General features: G+C 40.5%; 2 protein-coding genes across 20 annotated transcripts in view; one reads left to right on the forward strand and one right to left on the reverse strand.

Annotated features, from left to right (window-relative positions):
• ACSL4 (acyl-CoA synthetase long chain family member 4) overlaps positions 1-2,793 on the reverse strand; it is a 36,609-nt gene extending 33,816 nt beyond the window's left edge. For 4 of the 16 annotated variants that reach the window (XM_031594486.2, XM_031594484.2, XM_090150079.1 and 1 more), the window contains exon 1: positions 2,190-2,408. The gene's annotated coding sequence lies outside the window, so the exon portion shown is untranslated. Of the gene's footprint in view, positions 1-941; positions 1,023-2,100; positions 2,415-2,559 lie in introns of those variants that run through there. The other 12 variants (XM_090150080.1, XM_031594485.2, XM_031594483.2 and 9 more) reach the window with 7 other exon arrangements.
• Positions 1-24,948, forward strand: part of TMEM164 (transmembrane protein 164) — a 110,239-nt gene that overhangs the window by 40,967 nt on the left and 44,324 nt on the right. The window contains exon 1 of one of the 4 annotated variants that reach the window (XM_090150098.1): positions 23,534-23,558. The exons of the other annotated variants lie outside the window; for them this stretch is intronic. The gene's annotated coding sequence lies outside the window, so the exon portion shown is untranslated. Of the gene's footprint in view, positions 1-23,533; positions 23,559-24,948 lie in introns of those variants that run through there. 4 annotated transcript variants of the gene reach the window in all.

Below are 24,948 nucleotides of genomic sequence, written 5' to 3' on the forward strand. Positions count from 1 at the left end.
AAAGGAGACATCAGCAGATGTCCCTGTTCAGGGGAGTTGGACCAGATGACCTTTAGAGGTCCCTTCCAACTCAAATGATGCTATGAAACACTCCCTTTTAAATTTCCCCTTAGGACGTGCCCATTTCCCTGGGACCTTCCAGAAGGAAAGGTGACAGAGTGGCTGTGTTGCAGGGAGAGAAGGTGTGAGGTGACTGAAACAGACAGCCTCAGTTATCATTCCCTAGCTGCTGTAGAATACAGGGAAAATCAATGGTGTGTCTTCCTTTAAAAGTGTGTTCTCTGGACATCGTACCATCTAAGTAACAACCCAATACACAAACAGATGGAACAAAATTTAGGGAGATGAAAACTTCCTTTTCTCCTGAAGACATTCATGTCCTGAAGCACAGTGACCACACGCTTATTGCATATTTCCCTTAATTATTAACTCCAACTCTTTTTAGCTTAAGTAATTTCTTATTAAAAACATTTTTCAGACCAACAAGCACTCAGTTACTGTTCAAGCTGAGTACAGTTTGGTCACAATAACTGAATTTAATCATATTAATGATTAACTTCGATAGATTGTGTGTGTTTATTTGGCTTATACTACTGTTTAAATATTTCACCTGCATATCAGCTTCATTTGAAGTAGTGCAGCAGGGTGCATCTGTTTTACCAGGTGTGTATCCTGACGTCACTCGGAATATATCTAATGATTGGTGTCAGTTTTAGAGTTATACAAAAGGGGTGAAGCATGACCCTCTTGTTAGAAAGGGGGAGCACTGGTAATTTGTTACACTGAGAACTGATCAGTGTTGGGTACTCAGACACTGGGCAATGCTGCCATTTGCTCACACAGTGCTCCCTGTGTACAGCGTTACTGATAACGGAAGGGAAGGTTCCATGAGATGCAAACCCATCAGTGCCCAGCCACGTGAACCTCACCACAGCACTCACCCCAGGGCTGGGGGCAGGAAACAAGCCTCATCCATTTTAAATGTAAATAATGGCATAGTTGAAGACCACAGTGAAGGGAAACTGTCAAATACAAAGAAGTGAGAAGGATGTTAAAAACGCATAGTTACCAGAATAACTTTGATGTGGGAATAATTAAGGCTTTTGTAGCGTTGTATTAAAGGCAAACTTCAGGTGAAGAACCAGAAAGGAAAAAAAGTCGTATTTTCCCAAAACTAGGGATCTCTTACTGATGGTTTTTGTTTGTGAGGAAATAGTGGTTTGGGGATCTGCTTGTTTAGAAATTACGATTTTTCACATGTTAGAGAAAAATAATGCATGCTGTAATTACTGCAGCTACTGAGAGATGGCAAATCCTAACATCCCAGGTACAGAACCCAAAATATCATAGAGTCATATGTTTCTTATTGCTCATTGTAGCTTTATGTGTCACCTTTTGCACTGGGAATTGACAAGGCTATAAATACAAGTTTGCCTTTAATATTGATTGACAAAGCACACCACGCTTGCATTTCTTATGCTCTAACAGTCCAGAAGGAAGAAGAAAGCAATCAAAGCGATAACAAGACAATATCTTTAACCTGGCGATCAGCGTTTGCAGCCATCAGGCTCCTCGCACATTTCCTAACACAAACCAGGCTGCTGCACACCCTCACCTAAGGCAGGGCTCAGCCCCGAGCAATGAGAGAACGAGGGAACAGAAGCCCTCAGCCGCCTCCTCGCCGTCCTTTCGCAGATGCTCCCATGCCGTGAAACAGAACGCGCGGCTCACAGCCACGAATCACGTTTGCCCGAGCTGCTGCGCGTGCTACATCAGCATCAGACCACATCCTGAGCCGGCCCCTTTTCTGCATCGACAAGGGGGGGCGAGGGAGGAGATAACGTTGCCGGCGGCCTCGGGCGGGCCCGCAGCCCCGGCACGTCCAGGAGAGCCCCGCAGGGCGGGCAGGGACACGGCGCTGCGAAGGGCCGCCGCCCGCGCTTCCATCCGCAGCTGCCGCCCTGACCCCGCGTGACCCCGCGTAACCCCGCTTCCCCTCAGCCGATCCGACCCGCCCAGCCGAGCAGGGCTGCGGTCCCACCCCGCCCCGAGCCCCGCGCCCCGCGCCCCGCGCCCAGCCGCCAGCCCGCAGCCCCTCACCTCGTCCCCCGGGCGGCAGGCAGGGAGCGGGCAGTGGAGCCGCCCCACCTCGGCCCCGCCGGCCGTTACGCTGCGCCGCGCGCGCTCACCTCGGCTCAGCTCAGCCCACCCGGCTTCGGCCCCGCGCTGCTAGCGGAGAGCGCGGCTCTAAAATGGCTGAGGGCGGGAGGGAGGGGAGAAGGCTGGCTGAGGGGAAGCGGGAGGAGGAGGAGCGAGCCCCCGCGCCGCCGTGCAGCCAGCCCTCCTCCTTGCTGATGCGCCGCCCGGAGGCAGGGGGCGGGCGCGGGTCGGGGCCCCCGCTGCTGCGAGGCCGGGGCGGAGCGCCGCTGCCCGGGACCTTCACCGCGCCGGAGGTCGGGGCTTCGGTACCAACGGGCTGAGCCGGGGGCCCCGCGGGCACTTCTCAGTGCGAGAAAAGGGTTTCGCCGCGGCGCTGACGGAGCGGCTGGGATTACTCACGGCGCGGTTCACCGAGCCGGAGGCCATAAATATCCCCGTGATTCACGCAAAAGTTTGCCCGGTGGCCGTGCGTCTGCTGCTTCCAGACGCAGAATATTGCTGTCAAGGAGACAGAGCCGCATCTCGACGTGTTAAGAAGGGAAAACATGTCGTGCTCTCATCAGAAGGCCGGCACGGTCCTCCCTCACCCCATATGGAGTGGGACGGGATGTGTGAGAGATGGAAAAGCTGGCAGTGGCCGTGTTTGGTAACAAGTGGTTGTTCTATAAAAGACAGCACCTGGCAGCAGCGGAATGTGCAGTGTGGGTGTTGGTTTGGTGGTTCTTAGAGAAGCAAAGGGTGCATCACTTCCTTGCGTGGAGGCTGAGCAGTGTGACTGTGGGCTTTGCTTTGCCTGGGCCGCAGGATTTTTAGGGCAGTGCATCACTGCTCTCACTTTGTTGCAATTTGTTTCAAACCTCATTGTTTAGTTTACTGTCAGGTCATCGCTAATGAAGGGTTGTGCAAGACGCCTCAGGACAGATGTGCTCTGTGCAGACTAAATATTTTTTGATCTAACCTTTCTGTATGAAGGAAAGGTCAGGCAAACAATCTTACAGACTTGCTACAAACTTTCTTTTTTCTTTCTGCCAACTAAAACAGATGCATTAGCCTGTTCTCCAGTTCTTTTTCATAGCGTGTGAATGGCTAAGAGAACTGTTTACACCTCCTGTCCGCTTAAGTTTTGAGTTAATGAAGGTAGGTAGGAAGCATGGCGGGCAGAGAAGCATGTTTTGTCTGTACATGCTGAAAGCCCCAGGATGGCTGTGCTAGGTCAGAACCAGGACCACACTGTGCAGTTGCTGCTCCCAGCAGTGGCCAGTAACCTCTCAGGAAGGAAATGAAGTCCGCAGCTCAGTCATTTGTAGCTAAAAGTAATATATCCCTGCCCTTGACAACTTAGACAACTTAGTGGAAGAAAAACCCAATTGCTTTCTTAGTCTCTACAAGCTTCTGACACCCACAGCCTGATGTAGTCCCACAGTTTAAGTTCAAGTTCTGTGAAAACCACCTCTGTATGTTTCAAGCCTTCTGCGTGGTATTTCATCATAGGATAATCACAAAATCGTTTGAGTTGACAGGGACCCTTAAAGGTCGTCTAGTCTGACTATTCTGCAGTGAACAGGGACATCTACAACTCGACCAGTGTGCTCAGAGCCTTTCCACTTCATATCCCTTGACTTTTATGCTAATTAACCATGAACTATCATTCTCTCTGTACCCTTTTCATGCCACTCCTTGTTCTGCAGATGCGCACCACGTTTCTTGCACTGCTGCACTGTCGATCTCCCCTCTGGGATGACAGGCCTAGTGCTCTCCAGGTGCAGTGTCACAGTGTTTCAACCAGATTCAAGCTGGGGCTTCCATCTCTGCATGTCAGATGGCATGTTCTTGCTCCCACATCAATTTCAAGCACTCTGGGCTGTGCCTTCCTGCTGACTGCAGCTCTTTCTTCATGCTCTACCAAAAGGAGACCTCAGCAGGCATGGGACCTCAAAAAGCTCAACTTGGCCCTGGGCAAGCCAGGCTTGTGTGCCACAGGGAGAAGGTCAGTGGGGATTCCTGGTATCCTCTCATGTTGTCAAGCAGAGCACTGCTGAGTGACATTCAGGCTCAGTGCCATTGTCTCCCATGCTCAAGAAAGCATCCATCCCTTAAATCCCTTTGATCCTAGTACTCTCTCCCTGCTGCTCCTGCCTTTTTTAACTCCCTCAGTGGTCCTGTTAAACAGGAGGTATGTCCTCCACATTCCTCTCCCTCTGACCTTTTCCTGTGCCTGAAGGGCCTGATGACAGTTTTATTAGGACTGGGCTAGCAGCTGTCCCTGAAGCAGGATGACAAAGAGCCTTTCCTACTCACAGAGATACATGCCTGCCTCTGCAGTGGGCTGGATATTTAGATAACCCAGCAGAGAACTGCTCTTTCTTGTAGGTGGTTGTGAGAAAGGATGGCATTCTGATGCAGCTGTGGGTCAGATTGTCGTAAATGGTCAAAGCCCAGCAACTTTTCCTTCTCTCTATCTTAATAAGTAGTTTCATCTCAACCCACAAGTTCTACATTTTTTCCCCCCAGTTCTCCTTCCATCCCACTGGAAAGGGGGAATGAGAGAATGACTGTGGTGCTCAGGCACCTGATGGGTTAGACACAGCAAGGTACCTTATATCAGGTAAAAGTAGTTACAAGGAGCCTGATTTGTAGGTTGATACAATCTAAGAGTCCAACAAAGAACTTAGGAATTTCATTTGCTTCAAAAGGGTAAACAACTAAGTCAAACTGATCATTTCAGCAAAGTTGGATGTAGCAGATGCCCTTTTCTTTGTCATAAGAGGTAGTTACTTTTAAACAAGTTCTTCGAAAACTTTCAAACATCCTCTGCTGAAAGGAAATCAGATTTATTTGCTCTCTGTAAATAAACATTGAGTAGGGTTGACCAGCAATACCCTGAGGATAAGCAGAATACTTCCAAAGCTTTCCAAAAAGGTAGCTAAGAAAAGCAAACCTGTTGTCAGGAAGCTTACAGTCATTAGAAAAGGGCTGAAACTACTCTGCAAATATTTTAGGAGCCTACAACCCAAAATAAAAACTATCTTTACATAACAGTATGTCACACTATCTTTAAAACCAAATATAAATGAAAGGGCTTTTTTTTTTTTTTTTTTTTTTTTTTTTCCTCATTGCAACTGCTTTGTCTCTTCCTGGTAGCTAAAAACAGCAATGATTTGTGTGAAGTGTTGTCAGCATAACAGAACTTCCCAGGCAATGTCATTGCTCTGTACCACCTCTACTTCTCACATTTATCACCAGGTCAAAAAGAAGCAAGAGAAAGTTCTGCTGAAGAAAGACTAAAGCCAAGCTCTAGATCTCTGTTTTTCATCTACAGTGAGATGAAACCTCTGACATAGTCAACAGTTTCTCACCTCATTCCTGTTTCAGCAAGAAAATTGCATAATGTTAGCTCTTTTAATCTAAGTAGGAAATCAATATTTGAAGACTCGTGGGCAGTTTATTTATGCTAGGAGCAGTGACTGGTGAAATCAAGTATTTTTTTGATGCAATCTTGTTTCTTCACAGAATGTACAGTCAGAATCAAAATAAAAAAATCTTGCACATGAACTTCCTTTGCATTTTGTAGCCAGCACTCCTAAGAAAGTTGTCTTGGTTTTGTCTCAGTAAAGTTTTTTGGTTGTGTTTCTACTACTTCTTAATTAACTTATGGTGCATGATTAAAACAGAATGCTGAAGCATGTTAGATCTCCATGTCATCTCCTATCAGGAGTAGCACACTGTTGTTCACTCTAGTTCTTTCCACACCGACTCAGGGTTTAAAAGGAAACACAGCACAAATAACATAGAAGTCAGACATACGAATGTGGTAGAAAGGATCGTTGACTTCAAGGAGGAATTTCAAGCAGGTGGGAACTGGGAAATGGCCTTTTAAATATAGAGTGGTGTTTTAAGAAAAGGAGCCCACTTCTGATCTAATTATTTCTTTGATACATTTTGTTCAAGCTCGTTCAATTCCCTACTTACTGTTATACATTAAACCAGATTGGCAAAACACTTGCAAATCTGCTTATAGCACTTGCTATCAAATAACCAATATTTTGCATAAAGATTGGGGTTTTTTTAATCAAATCTATTTTCTGCAGCCAGCTTTTGGGAGTGGAGGTGGGAAGTGAGTTTGGTAGGTCTCCTGAGCAAAAAAAAAAAAAAGTAATCATTTTTGTTACTCTGTTCTATACAAATCTGACCTCATTCTGAAGTCATGATGTAGGAAACTTTACAGCAACTTGCAAGCATTGAACATACGCTTACATTACGTAATTGAATCTTTGTTTTTAAGTCGTATTCCTTGCACGAAACAGAAACAAGTAACTGCATGCAGACATAACATTTGTATTCTATAAAACATCACATTACCATGCAGAGTTTAGCTACCATTTCCTCCAGGGGTAGTGACTGGCAGTAACTTTCTGCCTTTTGGGCAGCAAGGGAGACAATCTCTTACAGTATTACCAAGGTATCTGCTATGAAACGAGACCTAAGTGTCTGCAGCATTTCGGGGACAATACGTACTGTCCTGTATGCTTCAATGTATTGTAGCTGTGGGGACACACGTTGTCACATTTTTGTGTATGTGTATGGATTCTGCTATCCAAGTAGGCACCTTATTTAATGATCACGAGTCAAATTAGCACTTTTATCTACACTACCACTGAGAGCAGTCAGAGGAGAATGGAGTTTCAGTGTTTTCTTCATGTACAGTTTATAACAAAACTGGAAAGCCCCCCAGAAGCACAGTTTCAGAGCACTACACCCCAAATAGGATGCTATATGGACACAGACAAATGCACATTTTAGGAAAAGAGAGCAGTACTGACCGAGGTATTCCTGTTCCATACTGCAATAAATCTAGGAAAAGATCTGGTGCTCTGAATTAGTGTTGGTGCAGTTACATGCTTATTAATAGAACATGTGTAGCCGTACAGTCATCAGATCACTGTACAAATAAAAAATACTAAAAATTATTTTCTGGACTTTGGAGCAAACTTTGAACAGTCATTACAAGGACTTTAACTCACATAATGATGTGCATGCAGTGCTCCCTGGAGATATGAGAAAGAAAGAAAGAAAATAGAACACCATGAAAATAAAAAGTTTTCTCAATTTTTCACAAAACTCAATCAGAAAAGCACAACCACAATAGGCCAGGCTTACTGTGAAGAGTTCATTAGATTTGGATAGATTATGGCTAAAAGTGTGGCTAAATAATGGTCTCCTGCCAGTCTGTTCCACACTCTCGTTGTCAGAAATCCCCGAGCCTTGCAATTTTCTTTAAGTGAATCATAATATCTTTAACACTATGGCACCCTAATTTGGTGTGAAACTGTTATGAGTATTCATTAGAGCAAAGACTAAAATCCAGGATCTTGACCTCAACAGATTTTCTACTTATATATGCCATGGCAGAAGCTTGTCTTGACAGAAATAGCAAGGCCAGCCTCCCAGCCGATACCTTTTTCCACTTCTCTTCTTAAATTTAGAACCTATGTAGTAAAATGGTAACTACCTGTTCACCTTAATTTTATTTCAGTTTTGTATCTCAGCTTCGTTTTAATAAAAATCTGATGAAAGAAATACTCAAGTCCTAATCATGTGTGTCTGCAGACTGACTGCCACTTCAAGTCTGTTTCAGAAGACTGTGTAATAATCAGGCACAAAATGTCTCTTCTACTGCACTCTCATATAAGTAGTTCTTACATGTGCACGTATTTCTGGGAATTTGTAATGTGAGAAGTAATGGTGGTGAGATAAGAGTTATTGAACTTGTTGCTTATGTACTTTTAGTTGTTCCTGCAGGTCTGGGGGACAAACATAAATCAGCAGATCTGCATGAAGGTCAGATGTAGTTTGGACAGAACATGTCCAAAACATGTTCTGGCGCATAGAGAAATACTTATTTTAGAATAACTGGCTTCCTATGTAATAATAATTTAACCATACATAAAAATGAGATAGGATTTTTCTTTCTTTATCGGATGATCCATTTCTTAAAGCAAAAAACACGAATCTACTTTTAGTCCTCAGCACTGGCAGACTGTGAACTCATTTATTTATTCCTGTAAGGTCATGACTAAGAGAATTTCTGGAAACTGTCTGGTGAAAAAAATTGCAATGTATTTATGCAAGTCTTGCAATTTTTTTTTTTTGTTATTGTGGACTCCCTTATGCGATTTTTGAAATTAAACTGTAAATGTCACCAGGAACATTTGTTCAGGTACTTATATATCCTTATACAAATCAGAACTAACTGATCCCTGTTTTCCTTTTTGTTTTGAGAGATTTCTGTGCCCAGAGGATGCAATTACAGAGCCATATACAAAACTCACAGCCCCAGGACATTAGTATTACGTATGCTTTAAAGAAGCTAGGCAGCCTTGCAGTCTTAAACTATTCTGCATAACCTGTCTAATTTAGAGCCAGTTGTCAGTTCGCCCTGACGTGCTCCAGCAGTTCTGCTTCAGCTTGTTCCTAAACTTGTGAGGGAGCCTTTACAAGATAGCCTTACAGCTTCCATCCTTTCCATCATCATTTACAAGATAGAATGCACAGAAGAATCTCACTGACCTAGCTTGTCAAAATGTCTGGATTTTGTTGGAATTGAAATCTTTTCATTCTGTCTTTGCAACAAAATGTTCAGTCATATCTTTTCAAATGCAACTTCCTTCTTTGTAGGTTGATTGATCCCTGCAGTCAACCCTGATTCCCCACGTTGATTGTTTCCCATCAGTCTATAACAATGCAAAGCACTGAGAAAAGCATACACATTTTTGGAGAAGAGCCTTTAGAACGTTTCTATGGATCCCAAGCAGTTTGCAGTGGTTTTACCCCCGTAGCAATTTCATGTATTATGCTACAATTGTGTGAGAGATGTGTATGATTTCATGTTCTTGGTCATCTTTGCCAGGCTCTGAAAGCCTCCCACAAAACACGGCCCTCAGTTTGACCTCTCCTCATCCACAGATGAGGCTCTTGCTCATCCAAGTAGGCTCTTCCTTACATGGATAAAGATGCTAGAGTAACAATTTCCTGTATTCTTAGTAGCACTTTCCTGTCAATGAGTCAACATTTCCTTTGCATGGTAGCTTCTTTGGGTCATAATTGACCTGTTTCCATTTATAATGATAGATTATAAAATAATTTATAAAATATAGTATACATATATATATTATATAGATATAATCTTTATAATAAATATCATTATGTATGAGGAGATAAATAGAATTTGCTTCATTTATACAGTAGTTCTAATGATGATGCTTTCATTTTTGTCAATAGTTCTAATTCCAGGGTCAATAATTTAATTTATTCATGATACTATATATGCAAAATATTGCAGAAATAATTGGTATTGTTGCCATTACGGAACTAAATGCTTGTGAATGAAACCTATCTGTGAATATTCATAGGAACATTGCTGTGAGTGAAGGGCTGCATTCTGAGGTCTCCTCTGCCTCTGCAGTTCTTAAACTCAAGATTCAAATCTGCCTGAAAATGGACACCACCACATTATCTGTAAGGATGGCTGGCTCCCAAGGTATCAGTATCACACACAGCTGACCGATGCCATGATAACACTTTCTTTTCTGTTTAGGTGAATAGTATCACTTACAGACCCATTTTCTTAATGGACAATGCTGGTTGAGAAAGATGATGCTGGGGGAATTTCAGCTTTAGCCCATGCTGCCTAGGTGACTTCACTTCTTCATTAATATCCAACAGAAGCATCTTCAGATAAAGGACTTGTAGCAATTTGAGGAAACTAATAGGTAGTGCCAAAATAGTCAGGGTAATGGAAGATACCTTGTAGTCAGCAATCAAACAGCCTGAGCAATCCTGTCTCTTACCAAGTTTTCAAACATTATTTTCATTACTGCTTCCAACCATGTCACTATAATAAGAGATGTTGCTCTTGACAAACTTTGCCTTTGTTATCTCTCGATTGATGCCACAAAGAGCTCTACTGCTATTTTTTCTTTAGGCATCATCAATCAACATGTACAGTAATACCCTTTAGAAGAAAAGGCAAGAGCAGCCACAGCCTAAGCCAGCAGTTCAGGACAATGGAGCACAGCAGCAGTAACACCTCTCCTCTCTTCACCGTTTAAGCAGCAGTTAGTTCTGGTGCATGGGGAGCTCAGCAAACTTTGAAAATCTCAGCTGCAGAGTATGTAGTAGAGGACTGTGCGTGTGTAAAGGGTGGCTTAAATCAAAGCAGATACACTTCCAATACGTTTTTTTTCAGTTTATCTATGTATTTATGGTAAGATCTGATATCTCCAAACACTGTCTATTGTCTTGTGCACTAAGTTAGTTCCTTCTTATGTGGAAATTTCTCTTCGTGTAAGTTAAATTCTATAATACAGAGACTAACAAAGCACATAAAAGAACATCATTTAACTCCTTTCCCTTCTTCTTTCTGCTCTCTATCCACAATTATTTATATCTAAACACACCTCATTACAAAGTCACTTACTCCAGCTTTCTGTCTGTGAATCCAGCCTGCAATCTGCTTCCACTGAACTTTCCCAGAGCTGTCACACGGGATGTGCTTTGTGCCGACGTTCCCCAAAACAAACGTGTCAGTCTGTGGGGTGGAGGGGAAGAATATCCCCATAACATCCACAGGCTTTGCAACTACGTGTTGCAGTGTTGAATTTAAATGTTACAAAACACTGTAACCAGAAAGCTTATTAAGGCAATTAACCAGGAAAGATCTCAGTTCAGCAGCCACCTCCAGAGAGGGCTCTTCCTGTGCAGGACAAAAGATCCCAGACTGTCCAGGGACAGAACAGCTTGTTTATACTGAAACAGTTCTACATCCGCTTTTTTTTTTTCAAATGAACTCCAGAAAAAGGAAGAATTAGCTAGAGATAATGAGTAAAAGGGAAGAAGAAAAGGAAGTCCAGCAAAATCTTAGTAGATTAAAAACATTCAAATATGAAGAAAGTAACAGAGTGGGTCCTGTAGGTTCCCACCCTATGAGAACACCACTGGAAGCAGGCCTGGCCTACAGCCGGACACACGGCGCGTCCTCCCTCCAGAGGAACGTGCATTTGGACTCCATCAGTGAGTAAATGTCAACGTCAAGTCATCTGGGTCTATGTTCAAGATGTCAGTGATTTTAGAAAGCAGTACCTGAAGGACCTGTAAGATATTTGTAGGTAGTGACTGTGTAGATTTCGCAACTTTCGTAGTGAAGCAGTCTTCTCTCAAATCTTTACTCATTTGGAATTTTGGCTTCACATTGACTTTCTTGACTCAGGAAGAGGAGAACTCAAGTATCATCTTGCTGCATATAACATCGAAACAAAACAACAAATACATTGAGATTAAGTGGATTACCAAAATCTTCTCGTTTTATTGTCATTCTAACATTTTGAAGGGTAACTGTGAGATATTTTTGATGACTGGAAGTGGAGTGGTGTTTCTGACATGGCTGAGCACTGCAGAACTGCAATAGCCATTTGTTTCATTTTCAGTTAATTAGAACTCTGACTTTGCATTTTGATTTCACTGGGTTTATTTGTCACTATATGCCACTCCAGTACCAGTTTGAATGTTGTCACTACAAACTGTGCTGCTGAGTTCTGCATTTTTCTGAGCATCCCCTTCACCCCTCAGGTGGTACTGGAGGCAGACACACAGTTAGCTGTAAGCCTTTACAATAGTGTCTGCAACACCTTGCATTTCCAAATGTAGTGTTTAATTGAGATTCTGCTTAGTATTAGCCAGTGAAGTACAGAGAATATAGAAATATGGGAACATCTCTAACTTCTATCACACAGTTAGGAAGTTTGAAAGTTCATCATGAACACTTGACAAAATGTTGCAGAAGAACAGAGAATTTAAAGCTACATCTTTCTTCAGTGTTACACTGATGTTCACTTCCTTTCTCAGAAATAGCTGACTGCAGCAGTGAATGACTACAGACTGAAATATTTTTTGCTTTGAGGAATGAACAGTTCTATGAACAACAGGTCTAATGAAGCTTAACTTTTATTTTTTAATAAATTTGAATCCCTAGCTTTTCTTCTTCCATGGAATATTTGCCTAGTAAGGATTAGCCTCTCACTGCAGCCTTTCTACTAGGGATGTAAGAAAGAAGAGAGCTCTGATGGGTAACTGAACTTCACACTATTATCAACATTCCTCTCCTCTCCTCTCCTCTCCTCTCCTCTCCTCTCCTCTCCTCTCCTCTCCTCTCCTCTCCTCTCCTCTCCTCTCCTCTCCTCTCCTCTCCTCTCCTCTCCTCTCCTCTCCTTCTTTGCAAATGCCTTTCTGGAAGAATACTTTTGATAAAGATTTTCTTTTTTTTTCTTTTTTTTTTTTAATTATTAAAAATCCAGAAACTCTTAGAATGCCTTTAGTAAGCTTTATGGTTTATAGTCATATTATCACATTTAGTATTTCATTTTGAATTCTTGTTTGAATTTCATTTGTTAAAGAAGAGACTATCATATAAATATGGCTCTCTCAATCTTTTGCTCTTATTTTTTACTACATGAGACTTGTCAATAAAAGTATATTGATTTCGCCTTTAAAAACACTCTTGGCCTTTAGCTAGTTAAGTCATATCTAGTTGCTTCCACTGTTTTACAGAAGTTATCTGATGAACTTCAGCTCACACACAAGCTTTAGGACAATGAGAAGCTTACTTCCATCAGGATGCCTTTTTGTTTGTAGACCTCTCAGAGCTTTAGAAATGAAATCTTAAGTCAGTCCTAGTTATCTTGTGAGAGAGGCTTTGTTCAGTGCCTCTGGTGGGAATTTCAGATAAGCAAATGCTACTTATTTAATGAAAAATATTTTACTATTACTTCGTTTATTTCATCTATTTTTCTCTCTCTACTTTTTTTTTAATGTGTGTGTGTGCATGGTAAAAACAGTGAATGACACCACCGTGCCATTCCTATTACCTTATCCCCACGCACAAAATTTAAGAACTTTTGGAATTAATCTTAAATTAGATATAAATTAAATGTGAGGAAGCTGTCACGCAAAGCAAAGAAACAGGGACAGGTATTCCCACAAAACCAAGGCTCTCCAAAAACACAGTTGGGCACTTAGTGAGCTTCCACTGACTTCAGCCACGCAGGGCATTACCAGGAGGCCAGCAACGTAGATGGCTGAAATATTGTCAAACATAAAATTGATATCCAATATGGTCTCACTGACTTCTTCTACTCTAGGGACAAATCTAGCCTGCATCCTAAGGGAAGTGTTCACACAAATGTTCAGAAAAACAATGGTAGAGAATTTGAGATCAGGAGACTTAAACAGTTTTAAACTGGCTGCTCAGGATCTTACATGGGCTAATTATTGTGCTACAGTGTTACTTGGTGGCAATTCCTCTTAATACTGGATTTAAAAGTTTAAAACAAGCAAACCATATTCAGCACCATAGGAAGTCTACAGTAATTCTAAGTAAGCCTGATAATCTCGTAAGTCTCCTGGGTGTAAGGTGATACTTCAGCCAGGACCTGAAATGTATGATTCAGGCAAATAAGCACCTAAGTAAATAAATGCTTTTAGCAAAGCAAGATTAAAATCTCTGCCTTATCCCAAAATACTATGAACAAATGCAGTCCAGTTTTAACTAGTGATCAAAGCAATTCCAGAAGCAATCCTCTTTTTTTTTCCCCCACAGGCTAGATAAGGAAATTAAAAAAGGAAAAAGGATATTTAGCCTTCAAAGATAACATCAAATTTTGTAGGCAAACCTGGAGGCAGAATGAGTACAATTGTTAGAGCTGATGAATGAACTTTTTCAAAGTTCTGATCCAAGGTATTTCAAAGCAGAGAACCCCATTCACAAGGATGCTATGAGCTCTTCCCCTCTGCCCCTTCCCCAGCACACACCCCACTAAGGGTCAAACAAGAGAGGAGTGAGAGAGAAGCACGTGGGAATTACATTTCAGGATTTGATTAAGAGTTTTAAAACTCTAGGTTCTACAAAGTTTAGATGACGACACTGCTTGCAGTTTAGCAAAAATATTTCAGATGATACAGGTCATGTCCAATAAGCCTAAAAAGGGAAAAAGCAACATAATCTCTGTAGGAGTTTAGTATGGCCACTGACAGGATCCCACAGCAAGCACTTTGTGCCCTTTACAGGCTGTTAGACAATTTAAGGAAGCCTGGTGAGCTTTCCCCCTTGTTTTTCTGTCTGTGCACTGAGAATTGTGAGTTTAGATTCATTTTCCAAAGCCACAACAAATGTGTTCAAAAATGTTGTGCTGTGTATGCCCATCAGTGTCTTGCTTTATTATTGCCCCTTCACAAAGATCACAAGGGAGGCCTGACTAGCAGGGAGAAATAAGTAGAGCACATTTACACATTTTTAAATGCATTGTGGAAACCTTCTCCTTCTGTTAGCAGACAGACAGACATCTCTCAGGGTCCGCATAGCAGAGCAGTGCTTGTTCTACACTGATACAACTTGTACCTAGGCAGCAAGCTCTGCCTCACTGCTACTGAGTTCCGCTGCATGCAGCTTCAGAAAGTGCTGTCATTGTACAGCAGTGACACAGATCATTTCTAGCTCTTTGCTAAGAATCACCTACTTTGTATAAAGGAAAGGACATTTGTTTAATAGCAGCAACTTGTACGAGACTGGAGACACTTTTCTAAGATACAAATGAAGCTGATATCAAACAGGAACTGTGCTGCCACCTGCTGTGCACGTTTATTTTTTGTTATCAATAAAAATGGAAAAATTGTTAACAAAAGGCAATGTTGCAGAATGCAGATGCTGATGTTTAGTACTAAGTTTAGTACTAAATCTCATTAAAAATCATAGAATCATAAAATTTTTGAGTTGGAAGGGACCTTTAGAGGTCAACTAATCCAACCTCCCTGCAGTGAACAAGGACACCCTCAGCTCCATCAGGTGCTCAGAGCCCGATCCAGCCTGACCATGAGTGTCTCCAGGGATGGGGTGCCACCATCTCTATGGGCAACCTGTGCCAGTGCCTCGCCACCCTTGTTGTAAAAAACTTCTCCCTTATACCCAATCTGAATCTCCCCTCTTTTTGTTTGAAACCATTTCCCCTTGTCCTATTACAGCAGACCCTGCTAAAGAGCCTGTCCCCTTCTTTCTTGCATCTCCCCTTCAGGTACTGAAAGGCTGCTCTCAGGGCTCCAGGAGCCTTCTGGAGAGGAAAAGTTAGGCACATGGGTATGGACTAACCTTGGAAACACATCTATGTATGTTTTCTGCTGTGCACTGACTGCATTTTCATATGAAACTAAATAGACGGGTTCCTCAGTTGAGAAGGTTGCACGCTTCTGGACCATGACATTATTTTGAGAGTGTGCTGTCTACATGTTTACAGCCTAGTGTAATTCAAACTCTGCACAATAAATAGCTTCAAAATATCAATTACTGCTGACAACTAAACTGTTTTTAAAAATATGTGAATACATAAAATCTTCCTTTAACCCTACAGATAATACAGAATTAACCCAGATTTTCACTGATGAAAATATAGCTTGTAAAAGGTAATATCTCTCAGTAACTGATAACTGGACATCTCCATGTTCACCGGCCCAGCATTACCTATTTGCTTTACTAACTGGGGCCTTAGCAGGTCCATTAGCATTTCTGTGCCTGTTTGAGAGCTCACTCAAAAAGGTTTAAGGATATAAAATATACATAATAACGAAGTAAGTTGTATAAATTGTGTAATTTATTAAATATGTTTAGTATGTTTAAAGCTATACCACATATAGATTCACTTTTAACAGTTATTGCATGAAACAACTTGCCTTGGAAGTAGATCAGAACACATTTACAAAATGCAGGAAGAAACTGACTGCTCATGTTCTTGTGACCCAGAAAGTGAGGTCCATAAATATTAATGTTATTTTACAAATTATAGTTCTTACAGTATATTATGGATATTTCATTTGAAAGAAGGAAGGGAACTATTAGGGAGAAAAACTGGAAAATGGTCAGGTTATGACAGTTAAATAAATGAGAACTGATATGTTAAGCCATATGAATATTGGTAGCCTCCCATGTTGTCACATGTAATTTTCTTCCTTGAATGAAATGCCTTCCTTGAACTTCTGACTTTTGGAGTACAGCAAAAAGGTTCAAGAGGACAGATTATCACAAATGTTCTATTTCACAATGTGCACTCCTGCTTCTATATGTACCTGTAATTAAAATGCTCCACACAAGCTCATGAGAATGATGGGACTTTTATCCTTTGATAAAATAAAACAATAAAAATATTTTTGATGAAAGAAAAAAATAGGAATGTGAGAAAGAGAGTAAGAAATTTCTGCTTGTTGTGTCTGGTTCTCTAATACCACACTAGAGTTAGAGAGTTTTCTTCTCAGATTTTGGACGACAGTATATGATTTGAATAGATTAAAATAACAAATCACAGAGCTACAGAACTGCGGAGGTTGGAAGGGACCCATTGAATGTAACCCCTCTGCTACAGCAGGTACCCTACAATTGGTCGCACAGGTAGGCATCCAGACAGGTCTTGAATATCTCCATAGAAGGAGGCTCTACAACCTTTCTGGACAGCCTGCTCCAGAGCTCTGTCACCCTTACCCTAAAGATGTTCTTCTGCGTATTTGTGTGGAACTTCCTATGCTCAAGTTTCAGGTCATTGTTCCTTGTCTTACAGCTACACACCACCGAGGAGAGCCAGGCCTCATCCGTTTGCCTCCCACCTCCCTATTATAGATATTTATAAATACTGAGATCCCACTTCAGTCCTTAGAAACTCCCACTGCATTGCTGAAAGCTGCTGGCATACATCCTTTGATGTAGTAGGAATAAAGGAGCTCCCGGCTACAGGACCCAGCTGAATGCTGAGGTGGGATTAAATAACAATGTTATCCAGCAAAGTTCAGACTGAAATATAGTCATATTTCACTCATATCATTGTGACAGCACAACTTTTTGCTTCGTAATTTAATGGGAGCAGGAGCAGACCTGCCAGCTATCAAAACCATCCAACCAAAAGACATTGAAAAATTCTAGGTAGCATTAGGATCTCAGCACAGAAATCAGTGCTTTGGTACAGTGTTACACTGTGGTTGGAACTGTATCAGCAGAATGCTTTGAATTTGATATGCACCACTCAAATGAATTGTTTGTCAGGTTTCTTTTGTATTACAAAATAGTTATCAGAATACAGGCTATGATTTTAACACCAATTAAGTAAGCATTGATTACTTAACTGCACTTCCTTCTATATAATATCACCTCCCTGCCTAGTAGTAGCAATGTATTCTGTGAAAATACTTTCACAGGTAAATATATCAATTATACAAATATATTTTAAATATATCTCGTTTAATTTGCTTAATTTTCAGTGGTATTATCCAAGTACAAGAGAGCATGCACTTGTATTATGATGAAGATTTGAAAGAAATCTTTTAATGAGAAAGCTGTACCTTATTCTGTTTGTGTGACTCAATATTTGGAGCTTTCTTTGCTTATCTTGCTGGCTTGGGCTTCATAAACAGCAGCAAATGGATCTGAAAACATGAACTACATGAATATTTTCAAGCTGAAACACCTTTTTGTTACTTCTTTTCCCCTTTGTTGGGCAAAGTTTTCAGTTATGTGCTTCCAGAGTTCCAACCATTCCTTTTGGACTATGCACCCACAGGACAGTTTCTGCTAACTCCTTTCCTCCTGTTTCTGTTTAAGGATCCTTTGTTCTAAGGAAATAATTTGGGTGTCAATTTCTGAAAGGAAAAATCAGTCAATGAGTCCAATTCAAGCTACCGGGTAACGTGGCTGTAAGGAGTACTGCAGCCTTCAGCCCCTAGCAGGGGCAGGAAAGTATTGTATCAAGGCTGAGAGCAAGGAAAAACTCTTCCTAGCAATCACAGAGGAGAAAACAAGCAGCCAGCCCTAAGTGTGATGCACTTCATCAGTCGAGCAATTAAAGCACTTACATTTACACAAACTCTGAGCCTTGATAAATTTAGAGAGCTCAGAAGTAAATATTTCCAAGACCTATAAAACAGAAAAAGGAAACAAAAGGGGCTGATCTATCTAGAAGTTACAACACAACCAGCCTGAAAAAAACAACCCTTTCAATTCTCCCACTGCATCGCTGAAAGCTGCTCTCATACATCCTTTGGTGTAGTAGGAATAAAGGAGCTCCTGGCTGCAGGACCCAGCTGAATGCTGAGGTAGGATTAAAGGCAAAGATTGACTATCTTGTTTCCTTTGGCCAATTTGCATTGCATTGTCCTAAGCAAAAATCCTCTTATATTTACATGTCAGTGCATCGTAAAAATGCAATCCCTACACGTAACAAGAATACTTAAATTAGGTTATTTATCACTGATTTCAGACCAGTGACTGCTGCAACTCAAAGCTGACTTCTCTCTGCTCCCTCTCATTAGAGAACTGCTCAATCTGTTTCCTTCCCTCAGCAATAACAGGAGAGCACACAATGCCTGCCTTCCTTCCTTCCTTTCTGCAAACTCTGAACATTTTCTCCAGAGTTTGTTCTATCTATATGTGAAGTAAAAAATGCTTGATATATTTAGGCCCTTGCCAAGCTCCCAAGGACCAAATGCTCTGTCATCACTGGAATCCAACTTGGTATTTCTTGGTATTTAAAGTAAAACTCCCTTACAGAAGAATATCTTATATTAAGCAGATGTAAACCTGGATCCATTCTACTGGTACTTGTTTCAGGCACTGGAACTGATCCAGTTCATCCTATTTCATTTCTCATGTTTGGAAAAGTGATGGCAACATCCTCAAGAATTAAAACAACACAAGTTGTGCTGTTACTGAAAACAATATTTTAACTGCATTAGTTAGCATAGAGCTAACTAGTTATTATTATTAGAGAATGTCAGAGGTGAACAACCACTAGAGGGCTCACAGTTCCATATAGTATTTTTACAAAATGGTTGAATAAGTCTGCCAAAAGCAAAGAAGTTCAATATCATTTTGTCTTATGTGAGGTTACTTTCAAATCCTAAAAATTCTTATTTTCTTCTAGTCTCTGACCAGCCAAGAGACATTCACTGTCTCACTGCCACCTCCGCATGCAGACACTGTGTTTCCTTTTGATCATGGCTTTCTACTCAAGTGCTTAACGCCCACAGCTTCTCATGTTCGGCAATTTGAATTATTACTGACATGAAAAAACTAATATATATACTCACTGTCTATTTTCATCACGGTGATCTAAAATAGTCTCTTTCCTAGTCATACTAGAAGCATGCCAGTTACTTGACTTTGTAATTTTGGAAACACACCCTTTTCATGCACACAAAACAAGTTTTAATGCAGTACTTCGATTATTCAGCTTTTTGGATGGTATGGCCTCACCTCCATAACCCCATTCAAGGTGTTTACTTTTATCTTTAAAGGTGTGAAAAATTTACTTACAGATATGCATCATTATGACAGTAGTTGTTTTGTTTCCTCTGTTAGTATCTAGTGTAGTAGCAACAGTAGAAAACAAATACAGAGTGTTTTAGACTGACATTCTTTTTACTTAGACTTTACTTTAGACTTTTATTCTTTTTTCTGACATTCTTTTTTGGGGGTGTGACTGAAGGCCACTCTGGTTTCTGGAGTTTCCTCAAGAGTTTGGTGGCCTGGAAAGGCTCTGTTCTATAGGAGAGGTTTGTTTCATTGACCTTGAATAGGCTGCCGTGTCAGTGCTTGCAACTGTTCTTGTTGTCTCAGGCTTTTGATGGGCAATTTATAATTCTGGAACTAATTCTGGAAAAATAATTCTTATTTTAAGCACTGATCTACATTCAGAATCTACATACGGCCTTATCTTTTTAATCTTTAATTCTCTTTCTTGTTATCCATGTTATGTACCATTTTTGATCTAAACTGATGAACACTGAGGTTATTTGCATATGATTATTTGCAATATATTTGCATACGATTATCTGCAAGGTAATCTGCAAATTTTAAAAATTTGAGTTTTGTATAATACCATAATATATATCATTTTATATATGATATTAATATCATAATTTCTAAACTCTTAAAATCCATCTACCATCATTTACCAACCCTCCTAAAAGCTTGGTTTTTCTTTTAGCATTTAAGTTCTTCTGTCTCTAATTGACAGGTTTCATTGATAAGAACTGAAATGTTTTTCAGTAAGGCTTCAAGGATGTCAGTGTGTCCAATAAATTATAGCACAATAGAACAAAACTGGAAAGCACAGGCTCTTCTCCCTGCACAGGCCTCCCTGTGTAGGCTTAAAGAATCACATACCAACTGTGTGTATCAGCCATGGGTAAAATTAACAAACACAAACCAGGCTAACAGCTCTTGTAACACTATTATGGCAATCAGCTTCAGCCCTGATTTGATTCTCTGACTTCATTTTATTTTATTTTTTTCCTGAGACATCAGTGTGAGAAGCATCTTGAAGTCTGCCTATAGGAGTTTCAGAGATCACCTTCTATTTGAGTGTGGTTTGTTGAAAGACTAGCTTAATGCTGGTGGGTTATTGAACTGTAGTGGATATAAGCATGTATAAGTGTGCATTATGTTAATAGCATAATGTTTTGACTTGGAAGGCAACAGGGAGAAAAGTGCTGTTGAGGCTGTTTCCAATAAAAACATTTTGTGTTGTTCTCTGTGAAATGCCTTTTGTTATACTTAGTAATAACATGGTGCTGGCACAGGGCATATAATAGAGCAAATGGCTTGAGAATTGAAAAATAGCTAAATAACACAGGACATAAACACGGGGGTGAATGTCATTGAGTGCTTTAGGCAGCAAATGTTTAGTTACCAGTGTATGAAAAGATTAATTGTTCTTTCTGTTAGTTCTAAAGGTATTTCAGGCTTATGAGAAATGCTCATAACTGGATGGAAAGGTGAATTTTCTCTTATATCAGATTCATTTTTTTCATATTCATCTTAACAAAAAATATTTTTCTGCTAAGCTCCACATCTTCAGAGAATTCCTTCACTCATTTACCACACAAGCCTACAAAGAAACATATCACCATTTCTCAGATGTATCTTTAACCCATACCAGCTACTGACACTACAGTTTCACCTGTTAAATTCCATGTGGGTAGAGCAATTTAAATTTAGTCTTAAATGTTAAATGTTAATCTTGATAGCCTCTCACATTAAAGGTTTGTCTTTATTTCTGCCTGCTTTTACATCTAAGCAGTTTTGTGCCTATTAATATTGCAGCTTTTTGTGTAAAGGAAGGTATGAAATCTTTTTAAGCTTTGATTTTGAATGTTTCAAGTTGACATTTACTGTTTTTCTGTATTGTCTAGCATATGTTCTAGCTCTATTAGCTGACAAGGAGAGATATGATAAGTGATATAGGCTTTCATCTTTCCCACAAGAAAATTCCTTGAGAGGAAATAAACAATTACACTTCAACAAGCCTTTATTCAAGTTCATAAATAATATCTGCTGACTCAATAGAGGGAATGCAGAGTAACAAATGGTAGTATCACTATTAAAGTACACTTTAGTAAGGAAAGACATCAGTAACAACAACAAAAGAAAGAAAAGGGGAAAAAAACACCACTGTACTCAGTGGCTTATCAGACTGATTCTCTCCAGGTAGCTGTCCTATAGCCACCTCCAGTTGCACATCTAGCTTTAAAAATGTGAGCTGTCAATAATTCAGAAGAGTATAATATCTATAAGCATCTCTGTTTGGGGACAGAATCTTTAGTTGGTAGAGTAAAGACAGTATAATTACTAGCTCTTGAATGTTTCACTCGTGATGAGAGGCATCTTGTTCTTGTGCCCTATGAGGGTGAATGCTTATTTTTTTTTTTTTGCCAAAACCTGACAATGATCCAGCAACAGTTATTCTGAAAACTAAGGGTAGGGACCTATTTCTGCACTGTTAGCATGCTCAGGTCAAGCGTGAGCCAGGAGAAATACATTTATGAAAACTAACAGTGAAAAGAATACTCCCAGTTAGGTATTTTTCCTAAACTAAACATCTCTGAAGAGAAGAATTAATATTCTCTAGCCCTGCCACTGAAGTACAATGAAGTTGTCTAAAAATAAGAAACAAAATGGAGCAGTCTATTTCCATAGTCTGCTTTTTCATAGTCAATAAAATGCAACAATTAAGTGAGCAATGTTTCCCATAGTAGGTATAAGATTGCACTGCTTCTGCAGTTGGTTACAATTCTGATTCCTTTTTGAAAGGTGGAGAAAAGGAAAAGAATTTTCTTAAGACTGTAAAAATATTTCAGGACTCAGTAGATCTCAGCTAGGTTTATTACAGCCAAGCTAACAATGAAAACAGCATTGGAAGGAAGAAGCATGTATGTGCATACACTTCTGAAGATTTATTTGGAGTAGAGAAACAGTTTTCCAGGTTTGTGAAAGAAATGCATGTTTGATTTCATTAGTGCAGCAAAGAATGCAGCAAAAAGAGCAGGTGAAAAGAGGTAGGGTGCCACTAGAAAGCCAAGGCCTCAGATTTTACTTCGTACAGAAACAAACCTTCTGGTTTACAAGTCTGAGCAGTAGAAATGTTGTTGCTTTCTGTGCACACGACTTGAATGTATTCATGCCCCAAGTCTGCAACTGCTACTCTGTGGCTATTCCAAGTCTCATTCTAAGAGCTCAAAGCATCCTTCAGATTGCAACACTGCCAAGTGCTATTCTTCATACAAGAAATGACAGATTAACAAGCAGACTCAACCTACCTTCCATTGTAAGCGGATGAGAAGGATAAATATGTGACTCAGGCACCACTTGCATCTCTAAAGATCATCAGATCAAAGATCCTGCACACTGTATTCATATTGTTTTATTAAAAATCTGAGTAAACAAACTGCAGTACTAACTGGCAGCTAACAATGCTGTGCAAAATATGTCCCCATTCCTGTTTTTTCCTTCAATCCACATGGCCTCTTTGCTTTTTCTGTTTTAAGTAGGCATTTCTCATTTCCTTCCTACTATCTGTGACTGTAGGAGTAGGAATTCACATATGGCACACTTCTCACTACCCAGATCAGGCACAAAAAACAACATTAATGTTAGCCCACAAGCTGAGGAAACAAAGCAAACCTTTCTCTCCACAATGTACAGTCAGCCTGGCAAGGTGGCATCATTCATGGCTAACGAAGAAGTGTCTAACAATGGTGAGAGAAGACAAGAGCAAAGGGAAGAGGATAAAACCTAAGTTTTTCAGTTCTCTCTTGTCTGCTGCAGCACAGCAGAATTGCTAAGTCACAGATTGAAACAGTGATTGAGCACCTGGTGGGAAGGCAGGGCCAACCCAGGGGAGCTCAGGTGCATGCAATGTACCTGAGTGATTGGAAGGGGTGCAGCCAGGATCCATCCCTTCCCAGCCCTCATTTAAGGGTTGGCAGTGGAGGTAAGAGTACCTTGTTGGAGTTTCCTGCTTGCCTGAGGCCTCCTAAGGGTAAATGGCTATTTTTCCCTTGTCTGTGTGTTTGTATTTGAGCATGTCCTCATCTGCTGTAGCCTAGGGCTTTGCTGCTGTGCTGTTATTGCTATGTGTACCATTGTGTTACAGCTGCCACAGACCTCCTGTGTGAACTCAATATAATTGCTTTATTCTTCAGGAATAAATTCCCTGGGACCAGGGCAGAGCTTAGTTAGAGCTCCCAGGCAGATGGTATGCTTGCAGAGCCTCTATGTAAGGTTGTTCTGGGTGGTTGATTTCTGATGAGCTTGAGGCCTCAGCGTTTCTTCATCTCCTGATGGTAGATCCCACCATTTTAAGACATCACAGGCAGAAAAATAAATCTATCGTAAGATAGAAGAAAAAGCCTTGGGCTCCTGTCCAAACACTTTAGTTACTTCTAGAGAACCTTTTCTATTGACATATGAGTTATATGTTTACAGTGGGTCTTAGAGAGAGCATAAATTACTTAGTGAAAGGAAGAGAAGATGTGGTTAACAAACAGAAGAGCAATTGCTCAGTGCTCTGTCAATACTACTCAATCCTTACTCACAGAGTTCAGAGTGCTTTTGAAAGAAGTTGAAACTCAGAGATAATGAAGGAACTGTGTGTAAGCCACCCAGCAGATCAGGACTGGAGAGCCCAGATCTCTTGATTTCATAGTGAATCACAGTCTGAATATGAATTAACAATTCTCTGCTGTTGTAAAAGAGCACTGATTGTATCAGGATACCCAGTTTTACAAAGATGCTCCTTTTTAATGAGTGGATAATCACAGAAAAATAGGGCTGTAGAAATCTAGAGAGCTTACCTCATCCATCACTGAAAACAGGGTTTAATAGAGCTGGAAGAATACAGCTATCCAGGTTACAACTATCTTTGAGATTTAAAAAGGTGATGTCAATCATTTCCTTCCATACAGCCCTGGAAAAGCTTTTGCCAGCACAGGTAGTGTGAGAGAGAATGAGTAGCATGGGGAAGAGAAAGGCAATTGTGGTTTGTACCAGTTTCACGTGCTGGACTATGATTTTTTTTTTTCCAATTTCTTGTGTTTTTTAATGATCATTCTCAAAGGTCAGGAGTACTTTACAAAACAGAGTGGGAATTTTTTTTTATCACATGCAAAATTGATGAGGATGTTCTCTATTCAATTATCTTCATTGCTAATAAAATTACCACATAGAATCTGCCTTCACACAGGTTCTAGGAACCCACTGATATCTCTCTCCTCCTGACAGTGAACTATTGCTTGTGATGCAGTCAGTTTTTGTAGACCCTGTAATACATTTATCCAGACAATATTTTTCAAACTTCTTAATGAAAATGTCATGTAACTGTCAAAAACCTAATCAAACTGATGGCATGTTCTGTCCCATGCAGAGGCCTT

This window comes from Phasianus colchicus, chromosome 14, assembly GCF_987193195.1.
Source record: "Phasianus colchicus chromosome 14, bPhaCol1.hap1.1, whole genome shotgun sequence".
Lineage (NCBI taxonomy): Eukaryota > Metazoa > Chordata > Aves > Galliformes > Phasianidae > Phasianus > Phasianus colchicus.